Raw genomic sequence first — 6,402 nt, forward strand, 5'->3', positions numbered from 1 at the left:
CAGCCGCCGCAGTTCTTTCCGAAACCATGGTCGGCCCGCGGGAATGCGTGGTTGTCGATGGGCTTCGACGCGCGTTTCAACGGGCTGTGCTCCACATGGTTCAGACTAGGCTGTAAAGGTTTAGAAGGTGCTTAGGCCCACTTCTTTTAGCTTAGGCATGAGCCGGCTGATGGGTTTGGTGGAGAAACTATGTGGGAAAAAGTTCTTACAAACGGTTTTTTGGGCTTCAGCTTTGGTGGCGTCGTCAAGGTGTGTTCATATCTTTCTTGCTCGCTTGGAGCTGGTTGTTGTCTGTGGATGAAAGCCTCGATTTGGTGCATGATCGGCACGATGGCGGCATCCTCGATGTCGTATCTCCGTTGGGAGCATCGTGCTATAAAACAAGTTTTGGAGGTCCTATGTTGCATTCTTTCGATACTCACCAATGTCCACGGTTGATCTTGAGGGGCGCTATTGCAAGCCATGGCTAGTCCAAGACGAGGCATTCTCGGGCTGACCTAGTTATGACATCGATCTCCTTGAGATGGTATGTTGACAAGGATAGTTCTTACGGAGCTATAGTTCTTTGGATGCGTCCAGTGGCGGTCGAGACGCGGCTTTGTTGTTTAGCTTAGCACATGCTCTTTCATGTTGTTGTTGCTTTGTATGTGGTGGATGTCTTTGGACTACCGGTGTGAAGTTTGTGTTACCCTTGTTGCCGTAGTGAGGTGTCGCTCTAAGTCTCGCACCTCTACCTTTGGCGTACTCTCAAAAAAAAATTTGGTCTTCTAAAAATCTGTGTTATTTTTTTCTTGAGTTGTGTAATGTTAATGCTCGTAATGGTCCTAGATTTGATATGTGCTCTACATAAGTGATGATACCATACATATGATAGTTTTTAGCGGAACATGAGATATAAATGAATTGATAAAAATACTAAAATTCAAATGATAGTAAAAAACATAGTGTCGCATACAATTCATTACGTGCCAAAATAAAATAAATGTCTTGGTGATTCGAAATTACAAGTAACAATAACTTCTCGACCTACCAAACTTTCAACAATGTTAGTTTGAAGTGCAGCCATGATGTCATCATCAAAAGTGTAAGAGGGCCCAATGATAAAAGATGCATTATCCTCATGGAGATATGTGCCTCCCTCTATCATGTCGAAATGGTCATCATATAGCTTGTTATCACAAGGCGTCGAGAGGATCGCAATGTGATATAGAAAGCGGAATGCACCACTATACATCTTGTGAACACCAAATGCTCTTTCACATAATTGCATAAAGATGAGTGGCGATTCTTGAATTTCTCCTGCATGTTCCGCGGAGGTGCCCCTTGAAAGTTGATGACCCACAAGTATAGGGGGTGTATCGTAGTACTTTCGATAAATAAGAGTGTCGAAGCCAACGAGGAGCAGAAGGTGTTGACAAGCAGTTTCGATGAAGGATTCACTGTAAATGCTCACAGACAAGTATTCAGGGGGTTTTGATATAGCAGACGAATAAAGTACAAGTAAGTAAAGTGCAAGAGAAATAATTGCAGCGAGTGGCCCAATCTTTTTTAGCACAAAGGACAAGCCGGTTTGTTTACTTATAATGACCAAACGTTCTTGAGGACACACGGGAATTTAGTCTAGTGCTTTCGCTTTATATATCTGATTAATCTTCATTGTTTTGATAAGTGTTGTGTGGGTGAACCTATGCTAATGCACCGCCCTTCCTAGGACTAATACATACTTGTGATTATACCCCTTGCAAGCATCCGCAAATACAAGAAAGTAATTAAGATAAATCTAACCACAGACCTTAAACTCGAGATCCCGCTATCCCTCCCGCATCGATATACCAACGGGGGTTTAGGTTTCGTCACTCCGGCAACCCCGCAATTAGCAAACGAATACAAGATGTATTCCCCTAGGCCCATAAATGGTGAAGTATCATGTAGTCGACGTTCACATGACACCACTAGAAGAATAACACCACAACTTAAATATCATAACATTGAATACTAACCAACATAATTCACTACTAACATTTAGACTTCACCCATGTCCTCAAGAACTAAACGAACTACTCACGAGACATCATATGGAACATGATCGGAGGTGATATGATGATGAATAACAATCTGAACATAAATCTTGGTTCAATGGTTTCACTCAATAGCATCAATAACAAGTAGAAATCAATACCGGGAGAGTTTCCCCTATCAAACAATCAAGATCCAACCCTAATTGTTACAGCGGTGACGAGGTGCAGCGGTGGAGATGGCGGTGATGATGATGAAGATGATGGTGATGATGATGGAGATGATGTCCAGCTCGATGACGGTGACGATGGCGTCGATTTCCCCTCCGGGAAGGAATTTCCCGGCGGATTTCAGCCTGCCGGAGAGCTCTTTTCTCTCTGGTGTTTTTCCGCCCCGCAGAGGCGGCTGTGAATCTTCGCGACTATCCTCTGGAGCTTAGGTTTTCGGGACGAAGAAGTACGCGAAGGAGAGGAGGCCAGAGGGGGCTGTGGGCCCCCTCCCCACAAGGCGCCGCGGCCAGGCCTGGGCCCGCGCCGGCCTATGGGGGGCCCATGGCGGCCCTCCTCGGCTCCTCCTTTTGGCTACCTCCGTCTTCTGGAAAAATAGGATTTTCAGTATAATTCCCGTCGCTTGTTGATCTTCCGAAATATTGCATTCCGACGGTGCTTTTCCAGCAGAATCCTGACTCCGGTGCACGATTCTCCAATAATCATGAAACATGCAAAATAGATGAAATAACATAAGTATCATCCCTAAATATGAAATATATCAATGAATAACAGTAAATTATGATATAAAATAGTGATGCAAAATGGACGTATCAAAAGTCCATAATATGGTATCGCTACTCTTTAAATGGGGCGAGATAACCAGTTTTGTTTGGATATTTAAAGTCAACAAGATAGTATTTTCATGCAAGTAGCAAAAATATCATAACTTAACTAAAATATTTGTGCTACATATGCAATATGATTACAATGAGGAGTGTGTGTGGATAATTGGGGAATCTAGACCGAGCATTAGTCTATACACGTGTATCGTGAACAAACCCATGCCATCCAGGAACAACAAATGTGATACTCATGTCAAAACCGGATATTGCCAGGACATTCCGACTTCTATAACCTTTCCTGTCAGTCTACTTTATCATGTCACCTTAACAATTATGATATGAATGTGTGTTCCATCAATTGCTCCAATAGCATCCTTGATATTGGGATAGAATGTAGGTTTTCTAAGTTTGCCATGAACTTGGGTGAAAATAGGTACATTAGGTGTAATGTAATAACCCGCCAAATAATCTACATGGTCTAATACTTCATGAAACTATTTGTTGATGATAGAAACACTACACTAAAAACGGTTTGTGGCATGACTATTTGACTCAGGTGCCCCCAACATCCAAAAAAGATAGTTATTAGTTTCTCGCTAGACATCTAAGATGTTGACTTTATGCCATAATATGCAATAATACACTTGTAGAATATTTTGTGATCCTTCATCCTCTCATCAACCCATTGTACACGTGTCATCAATGGAATTGTTCTAGATGCATAAGAAACCTTCCAACCGTACTCGAAATACAAGACACGGGCATATAACATATAGTTGCATCGTAGTCGCCATTTGAGAATTTTATTTGTAATTAGAAAAAAACAAATAAGCAAACGGCCAGGACAATACATGTTCAAACAAATAAGAAAACGATCATGAAAAATACAAGTTCAAAGTAAATAAAATAGGTTCATGAAAAATGCAAATTCAAAGCAAATAACATAGGTTTGTGACAAATAAGAGTTAAAAACAAATAACACGGGGTCATGATAGTATTCATGACAAATACAACCTCATAACACTATTTCTTGCTATGCTCACATGTCATCCTAATCCAATCAATACTTTGGCTAGGTGTAGCATCCTCCTCCAAACAAGTGAATACATCATGATGCTCACTAGCAAACGGAGGCGCGGCGGCACGCCGCGCTGGAGTCTGGTAATAGTGAGGCAAGTGGTATTTCTTATTGATGTTTTTCATCTTTATGAAGTTGAAATGAGATGAAATGGAAGTCTATGTTTTTTTGCTGGGAACCTCGGGCTGCCATAGTGAGCAGGTTAGCAGCGTTAAACCACTGAATTGTAAATAGGTCAATACAGCTTCTGAACGAAATAGGTGCCTGTGTTTATTTCGGAAAGAATGGTAAAGTATTTAGCTTAGAATGACAGTCGTAGCATATTTGTTGTATATATGTACTAATAATAAAGCTGATTGATGACATGAGAGCGGTCCTAGCTTTATTATAATTGTCTAGTTCATAGGAGGACAGGGGTTGGTATGCTTTGTATTATCTAAGGAAATGTCAAAGTGTTTAGCTGGAGCGATGGAGTTACATAAATAGCATAATAATAGACATAGAAAATCGTGGAACTGAATTTTTAGTATGTGTTCTCTTTTCTTTTTGCAAGCCACATGACATGTTGTTGTGTCTGTGGGCTGATTAACTGTAGCTGTTGGTTTAATGCTGACTGTAGGAGTAGGCTGCAGTTGGTGGTGGGGCGAAGGTGGTGCAGTCTGAAATTATTGTTTTGGATGTATATGCATGTGTTGAAAGCTAGCTGACGTGTCTGTGTGCATGCAGAGGAGTAGGAAAACAAGGAATAAATAAGCCTGGTGTTGTTGTGTATTGTAGCTGCTACAATTTTAATAGAAATACATTGTGCGTTGTTGTTGTTTTTTGTAGGGGAATCGATTAGTGTAGTGAGTTAGTGGTAGGTGGGATGGGTTTGTTTTTTAGCGCGGTGCTAGGAGGTGGCTGCCTCTATTTATTGGTTGGCATTCTTCATCTGCTCTTGTGTTAGGTAATCATGGCTGGTCGTGCTATTGAGTTTCTGGCGCCTCCTCCTTTTGTAGATGGTAGTATTCTTCAGTTTTGGGTGAAGGGAGGTAATATTTCTCTGGAGATCGCTGCTCGCGCTTTTCTGGAGGCTCATTTCAGTGATTGGCGGTTGTTTTCTATTAAGAATGGTGCTGCTCGTGGATGTGTTTTCGGACGGCTTTGGAATCGTCGCGATGCGTTTGATTTGCATGGCAGGGCAGTTTGGGTGGGCAATACTATTCTCTGTTGTGCGAAGGTGGATCCGAGCATGTTGTATGATGCTCGTGCATCATTGTTTGTTCCAGTTATTCGTTTTGTCCGTTGATGGTTTTTTGGTTGCTTGCTTTAGCTGTTAATGTGATGGGTGGAGGTGTCTCAGGTTCGTGTTATTGTGTGGTGTGATATGTTTCTTTGGTTTGTTGTTGTCTGTGATGGTTGTATGGCGGATTGAATAAAATGGAGGCGTGTTTCTTTTGCTGTATGAATTGTAGGAAGAGATAACAGTGATTGAAGGTGATGTGAAATGTGTATATCTGGTTTTATTAATCATATATGCATATATGAAACCAAAACGTGGTCAAAGCAGAACATGGTCAGCAGAAGATGTTATCTTCAGAATACATCTGAAATAATGGGGAGAGGGTACATGTACTTTATATATTAAAAGTGCTAAAACTCTACGTTTTCTAGCAAATGTCTGAGAAACATAGAGGAAAGCACATTTTCTTTTTTCATCTTCTTGCTTTATTCAACACAAGGTAATTGATTCCCTAACAGATATTACAACATAGAGATAAACACACATGTCTTTTAGAGAGTAAGTGTAAGAACATGCTGCAGGTTGTTATTCCAAAGTATAAAAAAATGCCAAGAACCAAAGGTTGTTAGTTTGTCTCAGATTTAATTGTATTTGAAGCCAACAAATCTGCTGAGGGCCAGATTATCAAACATCGAAGTTGAATGTGTCTACTAATTGAAACTACCAAAGTACCGAATATTACAGAGTAACCTGGTAACTCATTAATAATATTATGAGTCGATTGATGATATCTGAACAGAATGCTTTAGGACGACTTCACAAATTAAGCTCTTAATTACACTTGTTTCGGGCTTGGGAGATTGAATAATATTGGGCAGTCTATATGTGGATACGTATTCCATGCTTCTTGGCAGCATAAGTAACATGACAGTACCGAGCAAGGCTTGCCTCAATGGTGCAGTTAAGGTTCGACTTTGAGAAGGATTCAGAGGCAGATGCAAAAATTGTCACTTCTTTTGCTCCAGCCACAATAACAAACTCAGATCTCTGAAAATCAATCATTTATCACCATGGGCTCGGTCCTTAAAATATGAGAGTGTGGATTGCTACTATGGAGTAGGGTCTGTAGAAAAGTAAAACAAAATGGGCAGACTCTAAGGTTAGGAGTTGACACGGGAAAATGTACATCCAAAATTGAGCTATTCCTCTAGCCTAAATTAATTGGTCTAGATGAAGTACTAATTTTGGGATATC

This window comes from Lolium rigidum, chromosome 3, assembly GCF_022539505.1.
Source record: "Lolium rigidum isolate FL_2022 chromosome 3, APGP_CSIRO_Lrig_0.1, whole genome shotgun sequence".
Classification (NCBI taxonomy): Eukaryota; Viridiplantae; Streptophyta; class Magnoliopsida; order Poales; family Poaceae; genus Lolium; species Lolium rigidum.